This window comes from Scyliorhinus torazame, chromosome 24, assembly GCF_047496885.1.
Source record: "Scyliorhinus torazame isolate Kashiwa2021f chromosome 24, sScyTor2.1, whole genome shotgun sequence".
Lineage (NCBI taxonomy): Eukaryota > Metazoa > Chordata > Chondrichthyes > Carcharhiniformes > Scyliorhinidae > Scyliorhinus > Scyliorhinus torazame.
In genome coordinates, this window is record NC_092730.1 from 41,660,990 (window position 1) to 41,674,895 (window position 13,906).

General features: G+C 46.5%; 2 non-coding genes across 2 annotated transcripts; one reads left to right on the forward strand and one right to left on the reverse strand.

Annotated features, from left to right (window-relative positions):
- Positions 1 to 12,683: 12,683 nt before the first annotated feature.
- On the reverse strand, positions 12,684 to 12,756 carry trnak-cuu (transfer RNA lysine (anticodon CUU)). Its single transcript has one exon. It is a non-coding gene; the product is annotated as a tRNA-Lys (tRNA).
- Positions 12,757 to 13,609: 853 nt separating this feature from the next.
- Positions 13,610 to 13,691, forward strand: trnas-uga (transfer RNA serine (anticodon UGA)). Its single transcript has one exon. It is a non-coding gene; the product is annotated as a tRNA-Ser (tRNA).
- The last annotated feature ends 215 nt before the right edge of the window (positions 13,692 to 13,906 follow it).

A 13,906-nucleotide genomic window follows, 5' to 3' on the forward strand; every position in this document is an offset into this window, starting at 1 on the left:
ATCCTGGTGTGCTCCATGTGCCTATCCAATAACCGCTTGAAAGTTCCTAAATTGTCCGACTCCACTATCACAGCACGCAGTCCATTCGACACACTAACCACTCTCTGAGTAAAGAACCTACCTCGGACATCCCTCCTATATCTCCCACCCTGAATCTTATATTTATGCCCCCTTGTAACAGCTACATTTACCCGAGGAAATAGTCTCTGAACGTCCACTCTATCCCCCTCATTATCTTATAAATGTCTATGAAGTCACCTCTCATGATTTGAAGTTGGGGACCAAGGGCAATGTGTCCAAGTTTGCAGACTACACTAAGATAAGTGGTAAAGCAAAAAGTGCAGAGGATACTGGAAGTCTGCAGAGGGATTTGGATAGGCTAAGTGAATGGGCTAGTGTCTGGCAGATGGAATACAATGTTGACAAATGTCAGGTTATCCATTTTGGTAGGAATAACAGAAAAAGGCATTATTATTTAAATGATAAAATATTAAAACATGCTGCTGTGCAGAGAGACCTGGTGTGCTAGTGCACGAGTCGCAAAAAGTTGGTTTACAGGTGCAACAGGTGATTAAGAAGGCAAATGAAATGTTGTCCTTCATTGCTAGAGGGATGGAGTTTAAGACTAGGGAGGTTCTGCTGCAATTGTATAAGGTGTTAGTGAGGCCACACCTGGAGTATTGTGTTCAGTTTTGGTCTCCTTACTTGAGAACGGACGTACTGGCACTGGAGGGTGTGCAGAGGAGATTCACTAGGTTAATCCCAGAGCTGAAGGGGTTGGATTACGAGGAGAGGTTGAGTAGACTGGGACTGTACTTGTTGGAATTTAGAAGGATGAGGGGGGGATCTTATAGAAACATATAAGATTATGAAGTGAATAGATAGGACAGATGCGGGCAGGTTGTTTCCACTGGCGGGTGAAAGCAGAACTAGGGTGCATAGCCTCAAAATAAGGGTGAGTAGAATTAGGACTGAGTTTAGGAGGAACTTCTTCACCCAAAGGGTTGTGAATCTATGGAATTCCTTGCCCAGTGAAGCAGTAGAGGCTCATTCATTAAATGATTTTAAGATAAAGATTGATAATTTTTTGAAGAATAAAGGGATTAAGGGTTATGGTGTTAGGGCCGGAAAGTGGAGCTGAGTCCACAAAAGATCAGCCATGATCTCATTGAATGGTGGAGCAGGCTCGAGGAGCCAGATGGCCTACTCCTGCTCCTAGTTTGTATGTTCTTATGTTCTTATGTTCATCCTCCTGCGCTCCAAAGAGAAAAGCCCTAACTCCCTCAACCTTTCCTCATAAGACCTATCCTGCAAACCAGGCAGCATCCTGGTAAATCTCCTTTACCCCCTTTCCAATGCTTCCACATCCTTCCTATAATGAGGTGACCAGAACTGCACACAATACTCCAAATGTGGTCTCACCAGGGTCATGTATAGTTGCAGCATAATCCCACGGCTCTTAAACTCAAGTCCCCTGATCATAAATGCTAACACACTATCAGCCTTCTTCACGGCCCTGTCCACTTGAGTGGCAACCTTCAGAGATCTGTGGACATGAACCCCAAGATCTCTCTGTTCCTCCAGATTCCTCAGAACCCTGCCGTTGACCCTGTAATCCGCATTCAATTTTTTTCTACCAAAATGAATCACCTAGCACTTATCAAGGTTAAACTCCACCTGCCATTTTCTGGCCCAGCTCTGCATCCTATCAATGTCTCTTTGCAGCGTACAATAGCCCTCCTCCTCATCCACTACTCCACCAATCTTGGTGTCATCAGCAAATTTACTGACCCACCCTTCAGCTCCCTCCTCCAAATCATTGATAAAAATCGCAAATAGCAGACGATTAAGGTAGAATTTAAATCGAGTAGTGCACGGAGCATATGGTTTGCCGTAGCGCGTCAGGATGGCCGAGCGGTCGAACGCGTTGCCTTAAAGTTGTCGGCTCCTCTGGAGGCGTGGGTCCGAATCACACTTCTGACATTAGCTTTTCCTCACGAGGTTACATTTCTCCAGCAAAATGTTCAACCCCAGGAATATCCATTATCTCCCATTCCATGGTGAAGTGGTGGCCTCAGGACGTCAGATTCTTGCTTCAGTTGGCACAGCAAAACACCACAGGCAAAAACCCAGTTAATGGCTGGATAATCTGCTCTGTGAGTCTGGTTGAGGAATTAATATTGATCCCGGGACGCCAGGTAAAATTCCTCTTCTCGTGTTGTAAATAGTCTGGCTGGATTGTCGAGGTGACTCAGTTGACCTCTCCCAGAATCCTCATCTGCCGCCTTTACTGGATGAATGTCCTCCTGCTTGGACGCTGAAGGGGTTATTTGGCTACTTGTCTGTGAAAGCAGCACCAGAAGCATCTGTGGAGAGAGATTCCAGTCGCCAGGATGCAACTGTCGAATTGGATACTTCACCCCGCTCAGATCTTTTAGACTCTCAATACCTTCGCGTGAGGAACAGATAGGCGGCAGTTCGGTCAATGTTGATTGGAGCAAACTGATCAATGCAGCAATGAGAAGCTCGTTAAACCCCAGCGGCTTGGAGAACAATGGCACTCAGATACAGGACTCTGGTTGGGGCACAAAAATAGGAAAAGCACATCAAGTTTGAAAATAAATTACGATGAAGATAGAATTTAAATCGATTTGTGCACGGAGCATGTGTTTTGCCACAAAGCGTTAGAATGACCGAGCGGTCGAAGGCGCTGCCATACGGTCGCAGCCTTCTCTGGAGGCGTGGGTTCGAATCTCACTTCTGGCATTCACTCTTCTTCCACCAGGTTACGTTTCTTCAAATAAACGTTCAACCCCAGGAAGATCCAATACTTCCGGGTCAATGGGGAAGTGGTGGCCTGTTGAGATTTTCCAGCATTTTCTGTTTTTAACACGGGACTACACGCCAGTTCGAGGCGACCGACGTGGACACGGTGGGTGGAATGGACGCACCCTGACCTGTAAGCATTCTACGAATCTCGAAACGAGTGTGTAGGATCAGAGCAACGTGAAGTGCTCAATTGGAGAGTTGCATCCCGGCGACTGGAATCTCTCTCTCCTGCTGCGTCCGGTGCTGCTTTCACAGCCAAGTAGCCCAACCTGTATCCTAGATTGATCATGGATTATCATAGAATTTTGCAGAACAGTGCAGAAGGAGGCCAGCCGGCCCACCGGCTCCCGGAAAGAGCACCCTGCCCAAGGTCAACACCTCCACCCTATCCCCATAACCCATTAACCGCTAAAGGCAATTTTGGACACTAAGGGCAATTTATCATGGCCAATCCACCTAACTTCAGCCAGAGAGTGGTGGGTCTGTGGAATTCATTGCCACAGAGGGCGGTGGAGGCCGGGACGTTGAGTGTCTTTAAGACAGAAGTTGATAAATTCTTGATTTCTCGAGGAATTAAGGGCTATGGAGAGAGAGCGGGTAAATGGAGTTGAAATCAGACGTGATTGAATGGTGGAGTGGACTCGATGGGCCGAATGGCCTTACTTCCGCTCCTATGTCTTATGGTCTTAACCTGCACATCTTTGGACTGTGGGAGGAAACCGGAGCACCCAGAGAAAACCCACGCACACACGGGGAGGATGTGCAGACTCCTCACAGACAGTGACCCAAGCCGGAATCGAACCTGAGACCCTGGAGCTGTGAAGCAATTGTGCTGCCCACAATACTACCATGCTGCCCTTAGAATCAAATTAATCTACACTATATAATTATACCGAAATCCATGTACCTATCCAATAGCCACTTGAAGGTCCCTCATGTTTCCGACTCAACTACTTCCACAGGTAATGCTTTCCATGCCCCCATTACTCTCTGGGTAACGAACCTACCTCTGACATCCCCCCTTTATCTTCCACCGTTCACCTTAAATTTATGTCCACTTGTAATGGTTTGTTCCATTCGGGGGAAAAGTCTCTGACTGTCTATTCTATCTATTCCCCTGATCATCTTATAAACCTCAATCACGTCGCGCCTCATCCTTCTCCGTTCTGATGAGAAAAGGCCGAGCCCCCTCAACTTTTCCTCGAAAGACCTACTCTCCATTCCAGGCAACATCCTGTTAAATCTCCTTTGCACCTTTTCCAAAGCACCCACATCCTTCCTAAAATCAGGCGGCCAGAACTGTACACAGTACTCCAAATGTGGCCTTACCAAAGTTTTGTACAGCTGCATCATCACCACACGGCTCTTAAATTCAATCCCTCTGTTAATGAACGCTAGCACACCATTGGCTTTCTCCACAGCTCTACCACTTGAGTGGCAACTTTCAAAGATCTATGACAATAGTCCCCAAGATCTCTCTGCTCCTCCACATAGCCAAGAACCATAACGTTAACCCTATATCCCACATTCATATTTGTCCTTCCAAAATGGACATCCTCACACTTTGCAAGGTTAAACTCCATCTGCCACTTCCCAGCCCAGCTCTGCATTCTATCTATGTCTCTTTGCAGCCGACAATAGCCCTCCTCACTATCCACAACTCTGCCAATCTTCGTATCGTCTGCAAATGTACTGACCCACCCTTCAATTTCCTCATCCAAGTCATTAATGAAAATCACAAACAGCAGAGGACCCAGAACTGATCCCTGCGGTACGCCACTGGTAACTGGGGTCCAGGCTGAATATTTGCCATCCACCACCACTCTCTGACTTATATCGGTTATCCAGTGCGTTATCCAACTGGCCAAATTTCCCACTATCCCATGTCTCCTTACTTTCTGCAGAAGCCTACCATGGGGAACCTCATCAAATGCCTTAGTCAAAGCCATGTACACTACGTCCACTGCTTCACCTTCATCCACATGCTTGGTCACCTCCTCAAATAATTCAATGAGACTTGTAAGGCAAGAGCTACCGCTCACAAATCCGTGCTGACTATCCCTAATCAAGCAGTGTCTTTCCAGATACTCAGAAATCCTATCCGTCAGTACCCTTTCCATTCGTTTGCCGACCACCGAAGTAAGACTAACTGGCCTGTAATTTCCAGGGTTATCCCTATTCCCTTTTTTGAACAGGGGCACGGCATTCGCCACTCCCCAATCCCCTGGTACTACCCCTGTTGACAGTGAGGACGAAAAGATCATTGCAGACGGCTCTGCAATTTCATCTCTTGCTTCCCATAGAATTCTTGGATATATTCTGTCAGGCCCGGGGGACTTGTCTATCCTCAACGTTTTCAAAATGCCTAACACATCTTCCTTCCTAACAAGTATTTCCTCGAGCTTACTGTTTCACACTGTCCTCTCCAACAATATGGCCCCTCTCATTTGTAAATACTGAAGAAAAGTACTCGTTCAAGACCTCTGCTATCTCTTCAGACGCAATACACAATCTCCCGCTCTTGTCCTTGATCGGACCTACCCTCGCTCTAGTCATTCTCATATTTCTTATATCTGTGTAAAAGGCCTTGGGGCTTTCCTTGATCTTACCCGCCAAAGATTTTCCATGCCCTCTCTTAGCTCTCCTAATCCCTTTCTTCAGTTCCCTCCTGGTTATCTTGTATCCCTCCAGCGCCCTGTCTGAAACCTGTTTCCTCAGCCTTACATAAGTCTCGTTCTTCCTCTTAACAAGACATTCAACCTCTCTTGTCAACCATGGTATCCTCACTCGACCATCTCTTGCCTGCCTGACAGGGACATACATATCAAGGACACGTAGTACCTGTTCCTTGAACAAGTTCCACATTTCACTGTCCTTTCCTGACAGCCTATGTTCCCACCTTACGCACTTCAACGCTTGCCTGACAACATCGTATTTACCCTTCCCCCAATTGTAAACCTTGCCCTGTTGCACGCACCTGTTCCTCTATATTACTGAAGTGAAAGTCACAGAATTGTGGTCACTATCTCCAAAATGCTCCCCCACTGACAAATCTATCACTTGCCCTGGTTCATTACCAAGTACCAAATCCAATATGGCCTCCCCACTGGTCGGACGATCTACATACTGTGTTAGAAAAGCTTCCTGGACACACTGCACAAACACCCACCCCATCCAAACTATTTGTTTACTCATGGACAAAGACGAGAGTGGTCCTAAAGAAAGAGTGCTAAATTGGGGAAAGGCCAAGTATAACAAAATTCGGAAGGAGCTAGGGAATGTGGATTGGGAGCAGCTCTTTAAGTGTAAATCCACATTTGAAATGTGGGAGTCTTTTAAGGAAAGGTTGATTCGAGTGCAGGACAGACATGTCCCTGTGAAATTGAGGGATAGAAATGGCAAGATTAGGGAACCATGGATGACGGGTGGAATTGTGAGACTTGCTAAGATGAAAAAGGAAGCATACCTTTTTCATCTAGGCGACTTAAATATGATGAAGCTTTGGAGGAATATCGGGAAAGTAGGACACATCTCAAACGCGCAATAAAGAGTTCTAAAAGTGGTCATGACATATCTTTGGCTAACAGGGTTAAGGAAAATCCCAAAGCCTTTTATTCGTAGAAAGGAGCAACAGGGTAACTAGAGAAAGGATTGGCCCACTCAAAAACAAAATAAGGAATTTATGCGTGGAGTCAGAGGAAATGGGTGAGATTCCTAATGAGTACTTTGCATCGGTATTCACCAAGGAGAGGGACATGACGGATGTTGAGGCTAAGGATGGATGTTTAAATACTCTAGGTCAAGTCGGCATAAGGAAGGGGGAAGTTTGGGTATTCTAAAAGGCATTAAGGTGGACAAGTCCCCAGGTCCGGATGGGATCTATCCCAGGTTACTGAGGGAAGCGAGGGACGAAATAGCTGGGGCCTTAACATATATCTTTGCAGCATCCTTGAGCACTGGTGAGGTCCCGGAGGACTGGAGAATTGCTAATGTTGTCCTTTTGGTTAAGCAGGGTAGCAGAGATAATCGAGGGAATTATAGACTTGTGAGCTTGACGTCAGTGGTAGGCAAACTGTTGGAGAAGATACTGCGTGATAGGATCTATTCACATTTGGAAGAAAATAGTCTGATCTGTGATAGGCAGCATGGTTTTGTGCAGGGAAGGTCATAACTTACAAACCTAATAGAATTCTTTGAGGAAGTGACAACGTTAATTGATGAGGGAAGGGCTGTAGATGTCATATACATGGACTTCAGTAAGGCGTTTGATAAAGTTTCCCATGGCAGGTTGATGGAAAAAGTCGTATGGGGTTCAGGGTGTACTAGCTAGATGGATTAAGAACTGGCTGGGCAACAGGAGACAGAGAGTAGTGGTGGAAGGGAGTGTCTCAAAACGGAGAAAGGTGACTAGTGGTGTTCCACAGGGATCCGTGCTCGGAACACTGTTGTTTGTGATATACATAAATGATCTGGACGAAGTAATAGGTGGTTTGATTAGCAAGTTTGCAGATGATATTAAGATTGGTGGAGTTGCAGATAGCGTGGAGGACTGTCAGAGAATACAGGAAAATATAAAGAGATTGGAGAGTTGGGCAGAGAAATGGCAGATGGAGTTCAATCCAAGCAAATGCGAGGTGATGCATTTTGGAAGATCTAATTCAAGAGCGGACTATACGGTTAATGGAAGAGTCCTGGGGAAAATTGATGTACAGACAGATCTGGGAGTTCAGGTCCACTGTACCCTGAAGGTGGCAACGCAGGTCGATAGAGTGGTCAAAAAAGCATACAGCATGCTTGCCTTCATCGGACGGGGCATTGAGTACAAGAGTCGGCAGGTCATGTTACAGTTGTCTAGAACATTGGTTAGGCCACAGTTGGAATACTGCGTGCAGTTCTGGTCGCCACATTACCAGAAGGATGTGGATGATTTAGAGAGGGTGCAGAGGAGGTTCACCAGGATGTTGCCTGGTATGGAGGGTGCTAGCTATGAAGAAAGGTTGAGTAGATTAGGATTGTTTTCGTTGGAAAGACGGAGGTTGAAGGGGGACTTGATTGAGGTCTACAAAATTATGAGAGGTATATACAGGGTGGATAGCAACAAGCTTTTTCCAAGAGTGGGGGTGTCAATTACAAGGGGACACGATTTCAAGGTGAGAGGAGGAAAGTTTAAGGGAGGTGTGCGTGGAAAGTATTTTACGCAGAGGGTGGTGGGTGCCTGGAACTCTTTGCCAGCGGAGCTGGTAGAGGCGGGCACGATAGCGTCATTTAAGATGCATCTAGACAGATATATGAACGGGCGGGGAACAGAGGGAAGTAGATCCTTGGAAAATAGGCGCCAGGTTTTGATGAAGGATCTGGATCGGCGCAGGCTGGTAGGGCCGAATGCTTGTTCCTGTGCTGTAATTTTCTTTGTTCTTTGTTCTTTGTGAAGAGTTTCCACTCAATGTTTGGGAAGTTGAAGTCACCCATGACTACTACCCTGTGATTTCTGCACCTTTCCAAAATCTGTTTCCCAATCTGTTCCTCCACATCTCTGCTACTATTTGGGCCTACAGAAAACTCCCAACAAGGTGACACCTCCTTTCCTGTTTCTGACTTCAACCCATACTACCTCAGTAGGCAGAACCTCCTCGAACTGCCTTTCTGCAGCTGTTGTACTATCTCTAATTAGCAATGCCACCCCCCCCCCACCTCTTTTACCACCCTCCTTAATCGTATGGAAACATCTATAACCAGGGACCTCCAACAACCATTTCTGCCCCTCTTCTATCAAAGTTTCTGTGATGGCCACCACATCGTAGTCCCAAGTACCGATCCATGCCTTAAGTTCACCCACCTTATTCCTGATGCTTCTTGCGTTGAGGTATACACACTTCAACCCATCTCCGTGCCTGCAAGTACTCTCCTTTGTCAGTGTTCCCTTCCCCACTGCCACACTACACGCTTTGGCGTCCTGAATATCGGCTACCGTAGTTGCTGGACTACAAATCCGGTTCCCATTCCCCTGCCAAATTAGTTTATACCCTCCCGAAGATTACTAGAAAACCTCCCTCCCAGGATATTGGTGCCCCTTTGGTTCAGATGCAACCCATCCTGCTTGTACAGGTCCCACCTCCCCCAGAATGCACTCGAATTATCCAAATACCTGAAGCCCTCCCTCCTACACTATTCCTGCAGCCAAGTGTTTAACTGCACTCTCTCCCTATTCCGAGCTTCGCGATCACGTGGCACCGGCAACAAACCAGAGATGACAACTCTGTCTGTTCTGGCTTTTAACTTCCAGCCTTACTCCGTTTATTACCTCCACACCCTTTTTCCTACCTACGTCGTTGATAGCAATGTGCACCACGACTTCTGGCTGTTCACTCTCCCCCTTAAGGATCCTGAAGACACGATACGAGACATCCCTGGCACAGGCACCCGGAAGGCAACATACCTTCTGGGAGTCTCGCTCGCGACCACAGAATCTCCTATCTATTCCCTTAACCATTGAATCTCGTATTACAATTGCTTTTCTCTTCTCCCCCTTCCCTTCTGAGCCCCAGACCCAGACTCAGTGCCAGAGAGCTGGCCGATAAGGCATTCTCCCGGTAGGTCATTCCCCCCCCCTCCCCCCCCCCCCCCCCCCCGCAACAGCATCCAAAACGGTATACTTGTTTTGAAGAGGAACACCACGAGGGATCCCTGCACTGTCTGCCTCTTTGTTTTCTTTCTTCTGACTGTAATCCAGCTACTCTTTTCCTGTACCTTGGGTGTGCTTACCTCCCTGTAAATATTCTCTCTTGTCCCCTCTGCCTCGCGGATGATCCGAAGTTCATCCAGCTCCAGCTCCAGTTCCCTGACACGGTCTCTGAGTAGCTGGAGTTGGGTGCACTTCCCTCAAGTACAGTCAACGTGGACACCGGTGGTATCCCTCACCACCCACATCCTACAGGATGAGCATGTAACTGCCCTAGCCCCCAACCCTTCTTACCTTACAGAATATAGCTGCCCTGTGGATCAACTGGACTTCCGGCCTCTGACTCTGCTCCCAGCCAGCTGCAGACTCTATAAACTCCTGGTTCCGTTCTCGCTCTTTGCTGAAATGAAATTAAAGGAGCACCTTACTCCCTCCTCACCTAACTCTCTCAGTCACCAAACACTCACTGTAGCAGTCAAATGCACCAAATTCATCACTCAGAGCAAACAAAGTGTGCACTGTAGCTGGATCACTTTTATACTGTGAATCGAGCCTCTGGAGACTGGCCTAATCCAATTAGCTAATTAATAAGCTCCAGCTGCAAGTACCTACAAGTCGAACCTTTGTTTAAAGCTTGTTGAAAATTCACCTTCTCAACCAAACAGGAACTTTTAAGTTAATTAACTAAATTAAAGAAAGACTAGACTTTAGATCAAAATTAACCCTTATACACCCTCAGTCACGAAACTGTCACTATAGCACGCAAATGCACCAAATTCAGAACTCAATGAAGAACGCCTCCAGTGGACAAACAGGAGGAACTTCATTCAGTGGAGGCGGCAGAGTAGCATTCTGGAAGAGGTCAACTGAGTCACCTCGACTGTACTGTGGGCAGCCGAAGAACAGGTGTCAAGGAGCGGTTAAGCGCCAGACACGCCCCTCCCTACTTTTCCTCCAAACTGCTCCAGCGTTCAGGCAATGGCACCATATCGATCGCACAGGTGTTAAAAAGTGCTTTGCAGGGCTCGTCCGGGATTGGAACCCGGGACCTCCGGCATATTATCGCAGCAGAATTGCCTACGTGAGAATCGCCAAAGCGAGAATCATGCCCTTAGACAAACACCTGGTGATCAACGTCCCGCTGAAACAATCTTACCATTACTTCCCAACCGAAGCTTAGTTTATTAACTCATGGGCTTCTTAATTCCTGTTGAATTTGGTTTGGTTGTTAAAGTAAAATCCAAATAAACTATTTTTTGTCCCTTGCATATCGGGATCATTGGGTCAATTTGGTTCTTTCTGGTTTGTTGGCCTCCACTGCGAACAGAATAATAGACACACGGGACCAGTCTTTATAAATAGGAGCGTCGAGCACATTCTTCATAATGCAGATTCTTCATAAAATCCTGAAAGAGAATTGGACAATGTTGGATTACTCGGCTGGTCTGGCAACATCTGTGGAGAGAGAAAGAGAGTTACAGTTCCGAGTCAAGTATGACCCTGCTTCTCATACTCTGTTTCCCTCTCTACAGATGCTGCCAGGCCTGCTGGAATTTTCCAGCATTTTCTGTTTTTATCACGGGACTACCGCCAGCTCTCGGCGACCAACGTGGATACGGTGGGCGGAATGGATTTCGCCTGATCTGTAACTATTCAATGATTCTCTAAACAAGAGTGTAAGATCTGATCAAAGTGAAGTATCCAATTGGAGAGTTGCATCCTGGAGATTGGAATCTGTCTCCACAGCTGCTTCCGGTGCTGCTTTCACAGACAAGTAGCCGAAGAACGCCTCCAGTGGACAAACATGAGAAAATTCATCCAGTGGAAGCGGCAGAGGAGGATTCTGGAAGAGGTCAACTGGGTCACCTCGACTGTACTGTTGGCAGCCGAAGAACTGGCGTGAAGAAGTGGTTAAGCTCTAAACATGACCCTAGCTCCCTCCCTCCCTTTCCTCCAAACTACTCCCGCGTTCAATCCATGGCACCATATCGATCGTACAGATTTTAAAAAGCTATTTGCACAGTCCGCAATCTGAACCCGGGATCTCTCTCATTTTATGGCAGCAGAAGATCCTAAGCGAGAATCATACCACTAGACCAACGAGCCAGCCGGTGGTCAGCGTGCCGCTGACACCATTTTACCATTACCTCCCAAGCAAAATGTATTTTATCAACTCAATGGGCTTCCTAATTCCTGTTCAATTTGGTTTGGTTGTTAAAGTAAAACGAAATAAACTCTTTTTTGTCCCTTGCTTTTCTTATCGGGGTCATTGGGTCAATTTGGTTCTTTCTGGTTTGTTGGCCTCCGCTGCGAACAGAACAATAGACATCCGGGACCAATCTTTATAAATAGAAGCGTCGAGCACAAGGGCAATGCCGCTATGGCGATTCTTCATAAAATCCTGAAAGAGAAATATAACATGTTGGATAACTCGGCTGGTCTGGCAACATCTGTGGAGAGAGGAAGTTACAGTTCCGAGTCCAGTATGCCACTGCCTCCCATTCTCGGTTTCCCTCTCAGTCAATGTCTGGTACTGTATGTGAGGGTGGGATTCAGTCTCTATCAGACATTGGTACTGAATGTCAGTGTGGAAATCTTTCTGTATTTATCAATGACAATTCTTGTTTGGGAAACGTGAGGTTAATACGTAACATCAGCACTGCTGTAACAGATAGATAAAGACACACAGAAAGAGACTATCAGGATACACACAGTGACACACAGAAAAGGTGCAGTGCAAACCAGCAAGATACTGAGATGGAGAAATTGGGTATTTAGGAAAATGTGTTTTCTGCTGCACACAGAGAGGCCCTGTTTGTAAATGTATATCCTGCTGTGTAACCGTGCTCTCTGATGTGTAACTGAGCTCTCAGCTGTGTAACTGAGCTCTCTGCTGTGTGACTGTTCTGTCTGTCGTGGAACAGTGACTCTGCCGGTGACAGATCTGCACTGTGGTTGTGTCAAATCATTCCCTGTTGTGTAAATGCGTTCCCGGTTGTGGAAATCGATCCTTTCTGCGCCATGACGGAGACGAAATCTCAAATCCAGATTTATTCAATCTTGTCGCCAAGGGTTAGTTCACACCCCTGGATTCCCAGTCAAGCGACATAACCTTGTGTTTTTGTTATGAAGACAGTTAATTCAGTATGAATATTTTAAGATACTAATATGGAAGCGCCCAACGTGGGGCTCGAACGCACGACCCTGAGATTAAGAGTCCCATGCTCTACCGACTGAGCTATCCGGGACGGTGCTGCACTATCTATTAAACCTATTCTTGCAGAGTAGCGTCGGTGCTCATTCGGAGGGTCAGTGTTGACTCGTTGGGTCGAATGGCCTCCTTCTGCGCTGGAGATTTTACGATTCGATGATACAAGGAGGTTGATGCGGTGGAGTCCTTCTGCCATACCGCCCACTCCTGACACCATGTAGAAATGCTGGTTTCTCAATGACTGGCGACCAAGGTCTTGTAATAAAAAATAACTGATTTAATAATTGAGCAGCCCCTCCTGGCTTGTGCTCTGGCCGCGATCCGGGGAGAACTGCTCGAATCCAGACACCTGATCATGTTAGTTCCGTCATCAGGTCATCACGTGACCTTTCGGCCTGCACAGGTCTCCTTCTGTGCCGTAATTTCTAGATTCCATCATTTTAATTTTCTTCCAGACTGGGAAGTGTGGTCTTGTTCCATTTGAATTTCTAATATATTTCCAATGTAACTGATGTTGTTACACAAACAATTCAATCAGTGGAATTGTGCGTTTAGGGAGTTGAGATTTTCGAGTCTCTCAAGGCTTCTCTCCAAATCCAATGGCCATTTTCCACGAAGAATCAACCCCTCCTCACATAAACACTATTACAACATAGAAAAATACGGCACAGAACAGGCCCTTCGGCCCACAATGTTGTGCCGAACCTTTGTCCTAGATTAATCATAGATTATCATTGAATTTACAGTGCAGAAGGAGGCCATTCGGCCCACCGTGTCTGCACCGGCCGACTATTGGTCGCTTGAATGGAATAACTTCCTGGAGTGATTCCAGGCTGGTTTTAGAATGTATTCCATCGACCAAATTACTAATGAATGACACATTGAACGCAGCTGCGATGGCCGAGTGGTTAAGGCGTTGGACTTGAAATCCAATGGGGTTTCCACGCGCAGGTTCGAATCCTGCTCGCAGCGACTGTGATTCGAATTGTCTCTTCAACTCCCCGCACAAGCTGCTGACTCGAAAATTAATGCTTTTTCCGATTGTTTGTAAATAAGCGGTTTGAACGTTAATCAAGTTCAGTCAGATACTTAACATTTTTGGGGGGGACTGAACGAAATATTCAGATGAATAAGGAACTCACACCCAAAACAGCAATCAGGAAATAATAACATTTCCTGCAACGTTC